The sequence below is a fragment of the Brachionichthys hirsutus genome, unplaced genomic scaffold, assembly GCF_040956055.1.
Source record: "Brachionichthys hirsutus isolate HB-005 unplaced genomic scaffold, CSIRO-AGI_Bhir_v1 contig_1324, whole genome shotgun sequence".
In the NCBI taxonomy this organism is placed as follows: Eukaryota; Metazoa; Chordata; class Actinopteri; order Lophiiformes; family Brachionichthyidae; genus Brachionichthys; species Brachionichthys hirsutus.
In genome coordinates this window covers 45,338-64,425 of record NW_027180574.1, presented here as the reverse complement: position 1 = coordinate 64,425, position 19,088 = coordinate 45,338, and the positions used below count along the sequence as shown (strand labels likewise).

Here is a 19,088-nt window from a genome sequence, read left to right as displayed (position 1 = left end):
ATTTAATCACTTCCTTTTGGCGTGATGGTACCTCAAATTAAAAGCAATCAATGGATGGCAACATATTGGTGTTTCTGGAGGTCGCACCTTATCTCCTCATCTAGAACGAGGAAAGCAGGGCATCCTCTTCTAGTCGGTGCTGGAACAGAAGCTCGCAGGAAGGTTCCTTGTGACTGACCTCTAGAATTTGGGCCAGATGAACACATCCAACATATAACATGGTAATAAAGCCACGTGGGTCAGTTCCTTCAAAGGTTAAAGTACAAGACTGGTGCATTGCCAACACAGAGACCAAAGCTATGAATGTGGCCTCTCTGTTGGGGTAGGAGTCTGACCTCGTGTGGGACCTGAAGCAGTAACCAAATACATGGTATTGCTTTAACCTCTGTGGTACCTAATTGTGAGTCCTTAGCATTATGAGCAGCTTGACTTGGTTTCTCTTTTTTCACTTGTGTGCAATGCAGTTATACTGACCGTTGTAAGAGGGAAATACTGTTTTCTTTAACCCACATAATTTTTGATGGCAAATTATTTTGCCGTATCAGTAGTCTCAGTATTTTTTTTTTATACTATCTGGCTGTGTGATTTCATTAAATTTCTGTATGCATTTTTCTTTGATAATGCATTTTGATTGAGATTGAAACAATTGATGTCTGACTTGACAATGACATGCTCGCTAATGGAGAAATGAAATAGTCATGGAGTGACCACATCAATCCTCCCAAACCTCCCCTTCTACAATTACACTAATGCATTCAGAAAGCGCTCACATCTACATTTTAGGGATGGGCATTGATTTTTTTAAATATTGTAATAGTATTTACATTACATTCAACAAAATAAACGTATATAAATATATATGCTTATAGTTTCGTCGTAAATGAATGTTTTTTCCTTGTCTTGACTACGTAGATGTTAATAAATACATATTTGGCTTGTAAAGCTAGGCCTCACACTGTCTGCTTGGAGAAATTCTGGCACTTGGACAAATGTAGTTGCTGACCCCTAGAGTTGAAGGTCATGTCACCGCCTCACCTCGGGACGGGATTAATCACAGCTAGCAGGGCTAAAATACGGCATGACTGTGCTTTTCTTTTCTTCCCTCATTGTTTTGGCTAGCATGTATATTGACGAGGTTGCAATTGTGCAGACACACGTGCACACACAGAGTCTATGAATGTTTCTGTTGGATAAAAAAATATGGATAGAAATTAAAAACCAGAAATTTCATGACTCAACAAATGAACTCCAATCCAGCAGCCTCACTGTCAAATGTCCTTGGTCATATTTGACCCATCATTGCAGTTAGTTCCTGGAAGCATTTGGACTGGCTTGGTGAGACAGAGGGTTCTGTCCTTTATTTGAATTGTGGCATTACAGTTCATCCGGCTGAAAGATGGCCTCATTTATTCGACCTGTTTAATTCATTTGTGACAAATTGACACTTTCTTAAATCCTAACATAAGCGTTTGAAGTTTTCCATCAGTTGAAGACATTTAATAGAATAATTTGAATTGAAATGATAATCTGACAGTTGGATGGGTCTCTAGGGTTATGGCATCGCACTCAATTGTGGGTACAATAAAGCTTCTTTAATGCTGGGGAAAGAGAAGAGGTGGAAGCTCAGCAAATCTCTGGGCAGTTCCTTTTGACTCCCGTGTTAGAAATACAACCACTGCTGCTTGCCATTGGGTGTTAAGTACTTCAAGATGAACTATTGGAACACAAAGAGTTGGCCAGTACAAAGAAATGCGCTGCTAGTGTGAATACATGCTGCTTATGTATGTGACGACCTATAATGGCACTTCCGCCTCCGGTGTCACTGGTGCTATTTGGCATGGTTCATTGTGTTTGAAACTACATTGTCATTATGAGTGTTATCGTGCCTCTATTTGCATAGTATCATCTGACTCTTGGCTGAGTCACTGAGTGAGCTTAGTGTTCAGGACGTATGAGTAATCTTTGCTAAAATGAAACTACATTTGAGAACACGGTGAAAGAACTCGATGAGTTCACCCTTTCTCTCGCAATGCGTCTTGATGCCTATAATGAACCGTAAGGCAGTCTTGAATGAAGTATTGCCCTTGCTTGTCCTCATTAATAAGAGTAACATTATCAAACGCTCTTAAAATAAAGCAGAAAAATGATGGAAATGGACAATAATTAACCAAACCCACCTGATTGTGTAAGAGGCCGAACTCTGATTAAACATTTGCCACTGGTTCCAGATTGTACCCGATGAATAATTCATCTGGAAAGTTTGATCCTCAAAGCAATTTGTTAACATATTACTCCTTTGAAACAATAGCAACTCTTATTCCTTGTTAACCACACTCAGATGTCACATATGTCACTTCTAAAAGTCAATATTTTCCACATTTTATTTTCAAATTAATTCTCTCGCCATTATTAGCAGAATTCATAGGGTCTTGATAGCGGTGCTGGATTGTTCCTTTCATCCCTAACTTGTGTATGGTTTGTCTCCAGGAGGTTTGGGAATAAGAGTAAAATAAGAGTATATTTTATCGCAGCTTAACGTTTTTAATGCATTATAAATCTCATGTACACTATTGTGTTAAATTAAAGTAGTAGGCAAAATGTCAAGGACTATTGTACTGTGAAGTGCTGTTAATATTCTAGTAGATAAAGCCTTCTGAAAAGAAAAATTGTATATGTATTACATTAATCACAGTTTATCTGAATGAAGGCTGTAATGTTTAAGATTACTATAATCCAATTCAAGGCACAACCTTTGATCCACCAAAAACAATTTGCTCTAGAAAACTGACTGGTTACATCCTTACTAACCTCTTTGAAATGTAGAAATGATTTAAGTATGTCTAAATGTTTATTAGACATGTCACTTCAAATTAAAACAAGAAGTCATGCTTGAGGCTTTGTATATACTGTATGTGATGCATGGATGAAGCTGCAGGTCGAGCTACTGCATTGGCTCAGAGTCCCTTGACTACCCTTGTACCTTTCACATAGGACTATGGTTTCATTTAAGTTTTTACAGGCATATATGCATGGAAACATAGGAATCTATTTTGGTGTCCGGAGATTAACTGATTTCTAAATGTCACTACTTTTATTGTATGTTTAATATGCATTTATCTGGGCTTGGGACTGGCTCAAGGGAGAAACTGCGCTGCCTGTGCTAGCCATGAGGCTGCATTACCTCCTGCCTCACACTGAATATGCAAAAGAAAACAAAACTGCCTACAAAAATACCTACAGATGAATGAAACTGTGTACGCTTGTGGAGTTTTATTGGAACATGCACTGGGTTATGCAAAGATCCTGATGCAGATCCTGTCTCCTGCAGCGGCTTTCTATCTCAAATTGACAAACCTCTAAAACAGGACCTGCATTTAAGGCTCTTGTGAATATTTGAGAAGCACCGCCCTTGTAACAAACTAAAATTGAGTTGGTCTGATGACACTCGACACAGACGTTGTCTTCGCGTTGGCCTTCTTCCTCCATCAATCACTTTGTTGATGGAGCAAGAGGATTCGTTTCCTCAACACACACACAGACCTGGATTTTTTTGCAGCGCTGTTTTCTGGTGCACTCCCTATTAATGGTGTCACGTTTGTGACTTGGGGTGTTTCTGGCACTGCCGGAGCAAAGGGTGAGAGGCGGTGGCGGTGGCAGCAGAGTAATGCCGCTTAGTGAGCCTGTTAAGGCCTCACTGGGGCCCTCTGTCCTGGTGCAAGTGTTTTTCAGGAGCAGGGTGGGTCTGGAGGAGGATGAAGGAAATGTGGGACAAAATTCCTTGTTGACATCAATCTCCTGCCATTGGGGGGCCCAAGGAAGCTTGGGAGGAGGGGAGGGGAGGGTCGCCATGTTGATATAACACCTCAACAAAGCAGGTCTGTTTGGATGGATGGGCCTAATGGACTGTGTCCATGAGGGTCTCTTGTTTTAGAAAAAGCTGTCAGCGTTACTGCTGAGAAGTCTTTTTGGTTGTATTGGCACTTGTCTTATCTGAGGAAGATAGAAGACCGAATGATAACCAAGAGTGAGTTAAGGAAAGGGAGAGAATTGTTTTAGGTGAGCGAGAACACGAATGGTGGATCTAAATAAAACACATCTGAAAATATAAGTGGAGTGAAACTTCTGGAAATTAATGACGAGAGCTCCCGTCAAACTTTAAATGTTGTCGTCAAAGTCACCAAATGACACTTCCTCCTCTAATGAAAGAGTGAACATGAGTGAGGCGCTATCTCAAACACACACACACACCAACTCCAGTCGTTCCAGTCTAGAACAGCCTCCTTATCCTTGGGTCCACTGTGTGGGAAAACGGTGTTTGGTAAGAATTGCAGAACATTAGTTCTCATCCTTTTCTACGCATCGGTATCGCGAAGAAGACATTTCTCTTTTGCTCGATGTTGTCCTCTGCTACCTAAGGAGCTCCTGGAGCCCGAACTGTCCGACTGTAATTTACCAACTACGGTACATGTTTTCCTCTTCAAGTTAGCCGTTGAATGCTACCAGCTGCTTGAATGCTACCAGCTGCTTATTTGATGTTCCTTTTGGGGATCACACCCACAGTACACATTCAAAATTGTTCCACCTCCGTCCTGTCTTACCACCTCACCAGTTTCTCCTCTTACACAGTCGAATGGGTGCTGCTATTTGCTCTGCTGTTGACTCTTTGTGCAACTGTGACCCTCCATTATGCCTTGATAACATTTATGCAAACTATAAGGTGTCATAAAGCCACAACAGTAGCGTTTTACACAGGCGAAGAGGAACGTCTCCTAGGTTGAATTACACTAAGTCTCTCCTCATCTCAGGTTTTCAGTATACCTGCAATTGGTACCTGGATTCCATGAACTCTGATATAACTCGATGGAGTCTCTTAAGTTTCAGCGGTTGAATAATGGAAATGGATGGATGTTGAGAGATTCAGACTTATAGTGGAGCATCACGTGCAAAACTTGCTCTTAAGTGGTGGTGTTGGCAAATGTTGTCTTTTTACGTTCCCTTCAGGGCTTCTGTGTCTATATGTTATGTTGTAATACTTAAACACTGTGTTTAATGAATGTGTCAGAGACGCACACACATCTGAGGGGGGTGATAGACAGTGGGAAAAACACCATTACGCATTTCCTGAAATGCCATCTGATGAGTGTGAGGTGAGACTTAGCATCTGCACTGCATCGACGAATTCACAGTTACACACTGTCGATAGTCATCTCGGATTGACCTTTCCTTTACGAGTGGAGTTCATTTCCTTTTGGATGCTATATTTAAATGTCATAGTAAATGTGAAATGTTTTTCCTTGTTTGACATTGTCAAGCCATTCAAGAAAATCAAAATGTATTAAAATAGAGATCCTGGGGTATGTTTTTTTTTATTTGTTTGTTTTTCCCCCTCTAAAGTTGCGTTGGCGTATGAAAGCAGTTGAATTTCCTGTTCAATGTTCCCTTTATGTTGTCTTTTCCTAAAGCGGCTGTGTTTAAATACTATCCGTTCCACTTTTAAAACACTGGAGACGGGAAGTTTCAAATCCCTGGCCTCGCCCACTCCCTTTTCTTGCTTTATTTAACATTCAATCATCTGTGTGACCGTGTCCTTACCGGTCTGAAACACAACTCCTTCCATAACACTGTGCTGAATTACTGTAACAGTTGCTTGACTCTGAGAACTTGCTGTCAAAGATGTGTAGTCCTGGTGATGAATGGCAGGACTCGAGATTACGTTTTTGTATCTAGCGCTGTACCGTAGATTTATGCACAGAGCGATAGCTTAGTCTGCCAAACAATTTGCCATTTATTCTTTGTTTCGGTTTTTCATTGAATTTTTTTCCCTCATTTTTAAACTTTTCCCAACTCCTCAACTCAGTTTTGTGATCTTGTGATCCACAAGAGTTTGGCACACACACTAATGCAAAACCCTCGTAACCGCTAGTATTTATTATTCCCATTTAAGATAACCATTTGACCATTCAACGTCTGCCCTTCCGGATACAAACTATAGGATACAAACTATAGGATACAAACTATAGGATACAAACTATAGGATACAAACGTGAGATCACAGCAAGGGAATAAAATAATAATCCTGGATATTTTGAATGTGTCGTGTTTGCAGTGGGAGCATTTTCAGTAAATCAACCATATGCTGGTGTGCCACCATTTGAGATTTGGAAATGTTTATTTTTTGCATGGCAATATACAAAAGTGCATTTTATTTTTGCAGCCATATTATAAATTGTTTTTCTTCATTTTCAATATCTTAATTAGAATTTTTATTTGTAATTGGTTACTGAACTGTCAGAACTTGTATTCACGTAAATATACATGTATTCTGGCCAGCGCGTCTCTATTTGCATTTGTGTGATCAACATTTTATTATTGACAACCTTTGCTGACAGTGTTCTAACAGTGTTTTTAACCTCTACCAATGCCACTAAATCTGTGAATGCAGGCTGACCTCAGTAACCTTTTATTTCCTCTCGCATCACTTTGATTCCTGCTCCATCAATGGAGATGTTGGGAACGGTCACTGCTGGAGCTTTCATTGACAGCAACGGGCTCGGCCACCGTCAGAGATTAAGAGGCTGGCCGGGTCACGGTGTAGGGAAGTAGTTAGCCATCCTTTTGTCTCTATTATCTGGCATCTTTAAATAAAGCGGGTGTAGAAGTTGCATGGCGCTGGACCAGGCTCTGTTTGATCATTGATCTTCATGACCCCATTTGAAGGGTCTTAATCTCTCAGTTGACCTCAAGGAATCCCCCACCCCAGGAAGGGTGACAGGCGTGGATATTGACTGGGAGTTAGCGATAGAGTAAGGATGTTGTGGGGAAAGTGATGGGGGGGGGGGGGGGGGGGTGAATTTTTCCACTTCAGTGGAGATACAGGGGTGTAATGAGCCTGAAAGGTGTGTGTGTGTGAACACATGCGTGAATTTATGCACAAGACTATGTAAATTTGAGGCTACTCTGTTTCTTAATAAGTATCATTCTGAACTCTGTACATTTTCTGAAGCTTTACTCACTCGTGCCTTAAGAACCGAGGAGCTGTTGTGTCATCCAAACATTCCTTTCCTTGCAACTATCTGGCTGTGCTAATATTAGGTTACTAAATTATATTGCTTCGTGTAAAAGAAACTTGTTCTATGTGTATATTTTTAGTCAGATTTCTTCCTTAAAACACAGGACTGACGAGAATGTAGTCCAAGCTGCCTGGCGAAATGTTAGTGAATGGACTTTTCAAAAATATTTCAAATTTACAAAGCAATTGCACGCCTGACGTGAAGAGACGATTTCTAATTTGTTTGGAAATATATGCAGATTTATACCGGTTTGCGAACTCACTCGATCCTCAAAGAAGATTTAGAGTTAACTTGCCATCAGCCTTTGTGCTTCACGTCTCCAAGGCGCTGCTCTCCATGACAATAAGCGGATAAATGCTGTCTCTGTCTTCAGGGCTCAAACTGAATGTTTTGACAGGACAGCCAGATTGCACCCTTTCACATACATGTGCAGCAACTGAGCTGCTCAGTGCACTAAGCGTTAACATTAGCTGCCGGTGTATACTAATGGTAGTACTTGACTGTCATCTGTATGGAATACCATAACATAGCAGTTTTTATTATCTTTGAAAGTTGATGTCTTTACTTAAACACACAAAAATTAAATGTATTTTTTAGACAGCAGTGCTCCATTTCGTCTGGAAGTTTGCACTTTTAATAATTGACCATAATGTGTTAACATGTCTAACTGACATCCCATTAAATTTCGAGAGCGATCCGGATGCCCGTCTGGGTACCAAAAAAATCCGGATTTTCCCATTTATCTATAATGGAAGCTTTAAAAAATATATCTATAAACTTCAACTCACTCACCAAAAGTCAGTCATAAAGGGGTCCAATATGCACTATCATGCAGAATGTATTCTGGAGTTGATCCAGAATTAGGTCAGGAAATAATATTACATTTTAACATTAAACTCCATTTATGGATTCAAAAATCAGTTAAAAATCCGATTCACTTTTACTTTTCATTGTTGGTTCTATAAAGATACCAAGGACAATTTAGAACCTTTTGATGATGATCCAGGTCACCATGTTGTCCAATTACAAGGGGAATGAGATGCTTGGCAGAGGTTTGCGCTCTTGGAGTGCTTTTCTAGTTATTTGTGTATCTTTGGTTGAGACTAGAAGAAAAAGGCTGAATTTAATTAATTAATTAAACGTTCATGTAGCTACCACTTTTTTTATTATTATTGAATTTCTGATTTGAAGGACTTGCACATCTGTTTCTTTTCATTTCTAAATGACCACCATGTTAATTAGCAAAGTGTGACCAAGACATTGCAGCCAGATCCAGTTTTGTGTCAGACACACACATCTTTTGTTTGTGGCTTCATCCATTAGATTTCAAACTTCAATGCCTCTTGGATGCACTTGTATATTTTGTATTATCAGATGCATGAAGTGACGGCAAAGAGAAACAATGCATACTGCAATCAGTTCTTTTGATACAACTCCAAGGTAGCTTATATTGTAATTGAAAAATAATTTAAAAAGACACCCATTATCATTATGTCATGGTGTTATTATGTTATGTTATGGATTATCATTATTATGAATGATACTTGGGATATTACGATACTTCAAGAGGACAGGATGTGTGGAGCGCAGAATTAACTTTGTTACTTATCCAAATAACAATTTTACATGGAAATGACGTTATGGGACAATTTGTTCCTAATTATTCTGAATTTTTGTTGGATAGCGGGACACAAAAAAAACCTGAATGCAGCGAGCCAAATACGATTTAGTTTTGGCCGAATAGATCAAGATGAATTAGGTCAGTGATTTATCATGTGGTTTCAGGTATAGTGTCTTATTTTGGAAACAATCTACATGCTTGAAAGTTCAACAGCTTGAGATCCAAAAACACTTTAGGGTTGGAACAATGGACCGGTTCTGGAAATAATTCACACAAAGTAGTTTTCTCCATTGGAGAAGAAGCTGAAATGTTCGGACTGTTTTTACATTTTTGTTTTGCTGATGTAAATCTTTACAATACATGCATTATATTGAGATGGAATTGTTTCATCTGAGTGTCTGTAGTGCTCAGGTCAGATAATTAAGTCACTATTTTAACTCACCATCTGCAGAATCGCCCCAATATTGCCGGACCAGGTGTGTTGCTCAGGCACATCCCTCCATGAGCAGCTGTGCTTACTTATGACCACATTCAGAGAAATCAAATTGTTGTGTTGTCCATCAACAAACCTTCCCTCCCCAATCTCCTCTCCTCATTGCCACCCGCACAATCCGTGGTGTTGTGTGGTGAATTCCCAACTCGCCCCGCAGGAATGCGCCTGCACTCCGACTACACCACACTTAGATACACAAACGCTGTGGTCTACCTCTCCTTTACTGTCCTCAGCTGGGAAGGTTTAAAAGACCAACTTACACATGATCACTGGGAAGGAAATCGTAAAGAATGGATTTGATGTGAAGAGGAAAACCACACTGCTGGGTGAATTGAGATGATGACAGATGGAACACTTCCTGGCTTCTTGTTTTGAGGAGGGGGGGGGGGGGGAGATATAGAAACTCTGTGTAGTCAGGCACAGATTACACCGAGGAGGCTGAGGAAAAAGTGAGAGGGCCAAGGACACACAAAGCTGCAAATGAGACTGTGTGTCACAGACCTCCGCTTCGGCTTATCTCTGTAACCGTCAGCGCACCAATTGTATCCAGGCCACAGGTTTTTACTGTGTTTTTGAATGAGGCAATACTTGATAGCTGTAGTAGCACAGTCTTATCTAGCCACAGAAATGTGATGGACTGCTCTATACTTTTATTTCATATAATGTAAGCGTACACTTTAAGCAGAGATCACTCAGTGTTTATGAATCATATGGGATGTGAGGGTGCTGTACACGTGCCGGCCTCCGTGGGGATGCTGCTTTTCAGGATGCTTTCCCATGCACAGATGCATGCAGACACTTTTAAACTGCTATGTACCAACAGTCTGCACTCTGCCCAAACCTCTGTATGAGCAGCTCTATTCCATCAGGCCACAACCAACTCCAGATGTTCTTTTCTTGTAGATAGGTACAGTGTACCTATCTACCCATACATGGTTTGGATTTTTCTCCATAAAGCAACTTAATTGGCAATGTTTTCTATCTCTTTAAAAGACTTTGACGTGGGCGCCCATCACCAGTGCATACTGGGGGGGGATGTCTGACTGAGGAGATAAAAGAAGGATTCCGCTTGTCTTCAAGTCGGCGGCCTTCGGTCTTGAGTTTGAAGTATCCTTGAGCAAGATACTAAACCCCATTTTACTCCCTGGGTGCTTTCAGGGCAGCCCACACCTCCTTAGGGACAGGTCAAATGCAGAGAACAAATTTTGCAATATAACACTGTCTATGTCTGTGGAGACTCGTCCAAGAGGATTCTTCAACTGGAGAGAGATATATCACAATATAGAAACTGTATCATTGTGTGTGACAAAATAGACTCTTCTGTACGAAGGAATACAGGAACCAGAGCTTACAAACAGCCTCCCTGTCTGCTTGTGTAGATCCTCTTACATTCACACAAATTCACGCATTGATAGTCTCTCAACATGCTGACAACCTCACAAGGTTTCACACACCGGTACCTGACATTCTCTGTCACAGTCAAAACTGAGGAAGCCTCTTGGCTTCCTTTAAACAGAAGGCCAATTGCTTCTGATTCAACCTTTGGGTAAACTTCCTGTCCTAGAATATACTCTTGAATTGTTGCTGTATAACAGTGTAAATTTGCAGTATTATAACCTTTTTATTGTGCTTGGGAGGATATTAGCCATTGCTACATCATGCAGGTATTATTCTTTTATTTTTCTTGGTCTGTGATTTCTTTTCAGTGGCCTAAACACATGTATATGCTTTATTTCAAGAGCTGCATCTTTGTCTTCTTGTCCTTACCGCAACCAACTTTACCCCCTGTGATGGCAGACATGACCGATCTGCAGGCTTGTCAGGTACCATCAGTGCAAAGCTGGTGGCATGTGACACCCCTAGTGGCTTGCCAAAAGCTAATTGGGCTAATTGGCGACCGCCAATCCTGTAACTAGGCTTTGAGGGTTGACCCACCGACACAGATGAAAGCGCTCCGATTTGTCTCGTGTCAAGGACTTGCAAGTAATCGCCACGTCCACTGACCTGCAGGCCTGGAGGGCCACAGCACCGTATCTTGTCTGAGAGAAGAGGATCGGAGCATGAGATGGAGGATCCGTCCACTGGATCTTCTTAGATTTCAGAGTCTGCAGATTAATACTTTGACATTATTTCAGTTTTTCTCTGAAACTAATTAAAGCTTTGTATATAAAATGAATGGAATACCTAAAGGTTTCCATGGATCTGTCTTTGCCGGTTTCCTTGAGGTTCTAATGTGGATTATTCTGGTAGATTTATTCTGGATAACATTCGCACAAACCCTTAAGTGGCCAGAGACAACTTTCCTAAAATCATAACATGTCAATTTAATTTTATTGGTCTGGGAGTAACTCTGGAGTATCCGTAATCCAGACACATAAAATGATGGATGAGCCCAGAAAACCAGACGGAAACTCTCCCGAGGGATTTAGCAGTCACCAGGTCATTGTGCTTTTGCAGCTTTAGTTGTCTGATAGCCTTAGCTTCGGATTCGTGGTGGGGGCTGTTTGGCGTTGGCTGTCTACGATGGAGAATCGGTTTAAAAACTGTTAAACTCACGCCTGTCTTTATTCCTTCAGCTGTTTTAGTTGCCTCAAACTAATTGTAACAGAACAATCCTTAAGTCACCTTTCTTTCTGTCTGAAAAGCTTGTTTGAGAGAATTGAGCTGGGTTGTCCTTAACACAAAGTTCAACGACATTGATGCTAAAGATAAGATGATTTAAGATGTAATGTCTGTAAATCTGATTATTTGTTTGAGAGAATTGAGCTGGGTTGTCCTTAACACAAAGTTCAACGACATTGATGCTAAAGATAAGATGATTTAAGATGTAATGTCTGTAAATCTGATTATTTGTTTCAGACTAAGGAAAACAAAATGTATATTGCCAAATTTTAGTTACTTACCTGACACCCGATGACACTGTCTTTTTAAAAAAAGAACCAATGGGAAATTATAGAAGTACCCACATGGGGAAACCAAACTGAAAGAGCACTTTATTGCTTCCGACATGTGTATTTCTATTTCTTTTTTGGTGTCATCAGTAGTTTACGTTGAAACTGGCACTACAGATGTATATAATGATGAAAGTCAGCTGCTAATATCCCACATGCTATTAAAGATGAGTAACAAGCACAGACAGGAAAAAGCAAGACATCTTGTACAATGATCACTTGAGGCTTATTACAGTGTGATTACAAACTTTTAAGTGGTTAATAAAGGAGGGGATATCAGGCAATGTATTAATGCTGTTCGCATTATTGCATACATTAACAAAGATCAGTTATACTATTCCTTCCTGAACAGATTTCATGATCAGCAGGATATGAGCCAATACATTCAAACATTCGATCTCTTGTCTTGTCACACATCTGAGTGTGATTTCCATGATCAGATATGTCCTGAACAAATTCAATTTTTAGTGGAAGCATTCCCAATTGCCTCAAACAGACCATTTGGGAATATATCCTCAATGAAATTCAAGTGTAAAATTAATTTCCCTTCAAGCAAAGCTAGTGTGCGTGCACACAATTGTCTTTCTTTCAGTTGCCTTCTGCATGCCCGCTGTTGTTCAGGCACAGATTACTCTTGACTTTCCCAACAGAGGGCGGTCCAGAACCCAATCAGGGAGTTGGTCCACTGTGTTGAGAGGACTCTCATGGAAATCCATGCGATTAGCTATTGCTTGTGATGTAGAAGTGAATTTATTCCGTTTTAGTCATTGAACAACTCTCCGATGAAGCAGGTATTATAATATTAGTATCCTGGTACTTCATATCCACATATTACAGCCATGACACTGCTGGGCACCACCAAAATGAAGTATGTTCAGTTAACACGTATTGCGCTGAATATATATAGTAATGTAACAAAGCAGAAGACCCAAAACAGTCAGTTAAGTACTGCGTTTTGGTTGCCATATACTACAATAAAATGGTAAAAGACCGCTCCCCTCTTACCTGTGGAAGCACATTTTGGAAGGGGTTAAAAACGGTATGAGCCAAAAATCAAATGAAGGCCCAGAATACTTGGCAGATCCTCCTTCCCTGGTGCAGTGTAGCTACATGAACGTGTAAACTGTCTGAGTTTTGCAGACATTGCTGCAGGGCAGAGGGAATTACACTGTCACACAGAGGATATGGAGCTGCCGTGATATCCTCTTGGCACATAGTTGACGACCATCCAGGTGGAAATTGGTATGCTCTGCCAAGGGGGAGGTTAGGAGTAAAGTAGATGTGTGGGAGGTGCTCATCTGCATTGGCAAGTATTGTCCTTAATGTAAGCGGTATATGGCTTTACCCGCTGTAGCTGTCATAGGCAAAGGAGGCGGTTGGCTATGTTTGATGCTGAAGCAAGCAGATGTTGAGGCTTGTTTCTACATATGACAGATTGTGCACACCTGTACATTTTTGGGATTCGTAAAGTGTGTTCATGTCTGTCAGTACTGCAGCCGTTCCACATAGCAGGGACACGTGTCAGTAAGATTTACTTGGTATTTGCTTGCCAGTGGAAAACAAGTTTACTGCTTGCGAAAGGATATTCAATTTGGTTTCAAAAGTTTGTGCATCCTGAAGATGTTTTTATAACACAATCTCTGCCAGTCATTAGAGCCAGTTCAGCTGCTTTGCTCGATGGTGTTTTAGTGTCTGTCTTTCTAACCAAGTGTGAACTACTTCTTATACACTATGTATACAGTGATTGCCCTAAACATTAAAACCAGTATTACCCACAGCACCATTTTAATGCTGTGGTTGATTTAGATCCTGTGGATTGTGAGGTTAAGCCTTCATGGATCATACTTGTTCCAGCATATCCCACACATGCTCAATCAGTCTGAGATCCAGGGAGATTGCAGGCAAGGACAAGTGCCGTATTCCTCAAGCCATTCAAGCTTTTTTTTTTTTTTTTTTTTTTTGCAGTATTATGGGGTGTATTGCCTTCCTTAGGGTGGGAGGAACTACTGACATGAGTGTATGCGGTCAGCATTAGTATTTAGACAGTTGATTACAGTACGTACATGCTCCAGTATTATGTGTTACACATTTTTACAACATTAGGTGGAAAGAACGATGGGAGAGAGAATTAGTGATACCTCAAACAAAACCTCATAACCATAACACCTGACTTATGTCATTGGTGGCAAAGGATATAATAAGAATTCAAGTGATTTTACATTAGTTGGTTAGTTGGTGCTGTGCAAATGTTGTTTTTACATGCATACTAATCCTTCCCTGTAACTCAAACATCAGTAAATAGAAATCAATGAACTGAAATAGCAGATACAAAAAAGTTCTACGACTCTACATGCTGTAGGCACACACACACACACACACACACACACAGAAAAGTAATCACATCTAGTGACAATGGTAAACAAGCTCCATTGACATAAAATTATTTAAACTTTAGAGTTCAAAGTTCCTTGACATTAAAAGTGAGTTCTGCAATTCTACACGTTGCAATCTAAAAATGGAAGCCTGCACCTAAAAAAAAATCTGCTCTAAAATTTAGAATATTTAGAGGAGCCAGAGCAGCAAGTTTTAATAGTCTGTTGATTGCAATGTTAACACACATTTTTATAGTGATCCAGAATGCAGGATTGCTTCTGGTGACAATATTATTTTCCTGAAAATCTTCAGACATTAATTTGCATGTTGCACATGCTTAAATGCCAGATGTAGTAAAAAGGATTCAAATTAAAGCACATATGCAAATTTATGTTAAATGTCTTGACAAATTTGTCAGAAGGTTCAATAAACATGATTCAAAAATTAGATTTTTGAATTTTGTCATGGTTCAGGCTTTACAGGGTTAAGATTTTTTGCTGTTTTAAATTAGTTGAATTTAACAAAAAAAAATGATTTAAAAAAAAATAAAAGAATTGTTTTAACCAAACATTTGGTAGTACAGATTATCTGAGCAGGAATCCTCATTCTTCTTAAACTGTGATTTAAAATCAGCCATTAATCTCTTTTTCTCTCTTTGTGGCACATTTAGCAGTTTTACTGCCTCAGCTCGATTGTTGGTGCTAATCATGTCAGAAGGACTGGCCACTCCTCAGCTTCCTGACCAGTCACCCTCCCTGTGGATGGAAAAAAACGCCTGCCATTATTAACCTTACAATTCATTTACGGTTGAGTAATATCTTAACTTCGGATCTTTGATGTGTCACCTGAAGCACCACGGTTACATTCATTCTGAAAATATTAATAGATGTGAAGTTTAGAATGCTAAATGTCATGGTGTGTTCACACCATATTTCATTCTTTGGTGAATTTGAAAATACCTGCCACAAATTCACCAATTGTTCTTGTGTTTTTTGTATATATGTATGTATACTGTATATATAGTGTTCTGAATTCCTCTTAAGTTCGACCCTTCTTTTTTTTTTGTCGTCTCCACAAACTCTGGGAACAGTTTGATGCGGTTGGCTGGAGCTGACGTGGGTGGTGTGAGCCATGCAACCTTCTCTTGTGTCCTCGTATGTCCTCGTCTGGCCTGCACACCCCTCCACCTCCCTCCCGGGGTGTCCTTTCTAAGGGCCCAACTAGTCTGAACCCAAACAACAGTTCCATTTGTTTTGTCAAGGCTGGGAATGCACTCAGCCATCTTTAGCTGCGTTTCTGCCAGCCTCTTTGGATGCCAAACCTGTGGACCTTACTCATATGCCAGCTCTTCCCTTTTTTTTTTTATTCTTTCTTTCACTCTGTCTGCCTGAATTTGTAACGGCGCCAATGTCAAAGTCAGCATTGAGCACTGCTGAAAACGGGCCATCTGTGCGGCGGCGTGATAGTGAGCATATCGCTCTGTTTATGTTGCAGTAAAATACGTTACTGAAAGACACAATCCACTGAATGAATGAATGGTGAAAGAATTTCCTGATCAGATTAACCAGCAGAACATTGCTGTGTGTGAGTGATGGATAATTTTATTTCTATTATGTTTTCATTAGACCTGTATGGTTACATGACTCGATGTAGGAAGGGTGGAAATGTTCAGTGCCAGAATTCATTCAGTCAGTTTTGAGCTCTGACAAGACTTGTCATCGAGCAAGGTGAGTTTAGCGTCAATAGCAGCTTCTCTTTTCCGATCCTTCGCCGCTTCAATCAGTGTGTCTGCAAAGGCAATTTTAGTTTTGGGATTTGTATAATTTCATTCAGATCTTTTGTGCAATGTTTTCCATACATGTTTTTTTTTAAGGTTTGAAATATTTCACAAATTCTCATGATCAAGACAGATTTAAATTTTTGCATTTTTACGCAACAAGTAATGAACATATATATTTTGCATGTTTGCATTCGAGCAGCCACCTCTCTTTGGACACAAATAGGCCATGGATTAGATGGGAATGCCTCATTGCCCAACGCTCCTCCATCACTTTTATGTGTGCGATGGATGAATGAGTGTATGTAAACACTGCATAGTGTTCCAGCATTGCCCACAGTGCAGAACCAATGTGGAAATCTTCAGATGGTTCTTTTGAGGACAAGAGGAAGCACACGTACCTGCTAGCAATCGCTCAATCGCTGTGATGATTCAGTTGTAAAGATGACTTCAAAGAATCCTTGCTGAAAAGTTGTTCACGCAGAGGAAAAGCATTGACCAAGCACAAATTAACTGATTGTTCTTGTACACTCTTTGTGCGGTGCCACCTGAAGCACCACAGTTACATTCTGATTGCAAGTACCGGTACTAACCAGTATGACCAAGACTCATAGCGAAGCGAAGTTTGATCCCAGGTTAAGAGGAGCTGACTTTGAAGCTTGTAACATTTTCTGACCGAAACACAATCGTATTACTTTAAATATTTCTAGATTCGCTGTCAGATTTGTTGCTTTTAAAGTCAGCCATGCTGACGGGAGCTGTCTATCAACTCGGCACAGTACTACAGAGAAAGTGGGTGAGAAGCCGTGCCTGGAGAGGGCTTCCTCGGCTGAGTGGAGAAAATGAAGAAAGGGGAGTAATCTGCTCGGTCTGGTACATTACCCATGAATGAAGTCTGAGCGCATCAGGCGACTCAGAGGATGCACTCTGGCCTTTGGACACAAAGACAGGACATGGCCAGTTGCTTTGTGGCACTTAAATTCTGCAGTTTTGCTTCCACACTCATTCATTCCTCATTCACTTATGTCATTTTGTTCTTTGGACCAGCAACACATCCTCAATGAGTAAGTGACTGTTAGCTACATTAGTGATGGTACTTGTGTGCATTAATAAATGCAAGATTCTGAATGTTTCCTGTCATGTCAGCAGATTCCAATTAAATTAAAGGTAATTTCTTTAGTAACTTTACGGGGGGGAACGCTTAGTTTATTTCTAAGGTTCATCTGGTTTCTTGAGTTCTTATCTATACATCTCATAAACATTTGATCCGTGTTACACTATCCTTCTCCACATTTAGAACAAAGTGAGGATGCCCCAGCTGGCATGGGTGTGCAGTCCATCCACATATATATTCTCATCTTTCAAGTACATTGAGCAGTGTGGTTGACAACAGTTGCTATGTAGGAGACCTATGTAGGGATCTGATTCTAGATCTATATCAGGTGACATTTACTTTTCTATGTTGAGGATTGACAAGAAATGTTCAGTGACTTCTGTATGACTTCTTTATATGCCTGGTGTCATTTATGGTTCAAACACTGATTGTAGTCTACGTTCCTCTATGTGCGCACGGATATCAGGATCTATATAGACCTAACAACCTGTTCAATTTGAGATCAAAGTGCACCGATGTGATTTGTCACTCTAAATTATGCAAAATGAGCTGGTGCCACATGTGAATTCAGTTGTGCAAGTACAGTTCTGAAGTCTAAATTAGCAGCAGTGGTTGCTCAATATTCACAGCAACACAAATTTATTTTTACCTCGTTACTCCTTCTTACCTTGGTTTGCCGATTCCACAAGGATTATGGTGTTTTTAGCTCCTCGAAAACGAATATAGGTTTGGATAGTTGAAAGTAGTTGAGTATTAAAAAATGGTGCAAGTGCATTTACCATTGAAATTTTGTATGCATGAAAAATTCCTATTTTGACACGACACTAATGTAGCTGGACCTAGAACGACATTCCTTGATTGCTTTTCAACTCAATCAGCTACATTTTCATTGGACCTATATTGCGTATGTCTTTGGATTTCATTCAAAATTGACTTGAACATATGTTGCAATGTACGAAAGTCCAATATCTATTAAATCATTTAAATCTTGATTAATTGTAATTTTTTTCAGTATGAAGCAATGATTTATATCTTTCCAGGGCTCAGAGCCAAGTAAATGTTTTTTTTTTTTGCAGCTGTCATAGCAAGTTACACATCAGTTGGCGATGCTGCTTTAATTTAGCTGAGCAGCTTTGCTCTTTTTTTTTTTTTAGAGGATTTGATCTGCCTGAAGAACATACACAATTTAAGATAGCGTTCTGCGGTGCAGAACAACTGCAGCACAGACATTTGCTGCAGACAGTATTGTGTGGGACTTGGCAGACACCCCCTGAAGCGTCTTTTGAAAAAAGGTTACCTTGTTTGCCCCTTGAGCTATTTTCGCTCTGCCTCTCTGTCTGGACTCGCCAGTCTGCGAAAATACTCCTCACTAACCTTACCTCCTCGTCTCGCCCTTCCTCTTTTATGTCTGTCATGACATCACCAACTTCAGGTATCCAAAGCAGACGGCAGTAAATGGCATTTCTTTTAATAAGCATTATTAACACACCTGCTTTGCAGCGCATTCCTGATTACACGGTCTAATGGCACGGGCACTTCAAGAAGGATTAGTGTAGCCTGGGGGCCTACACCTGAGCATCGGTCCTGCTCTTTAAAAGCAAACGTCTCCAAATCAAGAGATGGCTGCACAGGAAAAAGCAGTCTGCTGTAAACCCGGGCTGAGAAGTATGTTCACTCGTCTCGTTTACC

General features: G+C 40.2%; 1 protein-coding gene across 1 annotated transcript in view; it reads left to right on the top strand.

Annotated features, from left to right (window-relative positions):
- Nucleotides 1-19,088, top strand: part of LOC137916016 (ADP-ribosylation factor-like protein 15) — a 47,234-nt gene that overhangs the window by 13,438 nt on the left and 14,708 nt on the right. The window lies entirely within an intron of this gene.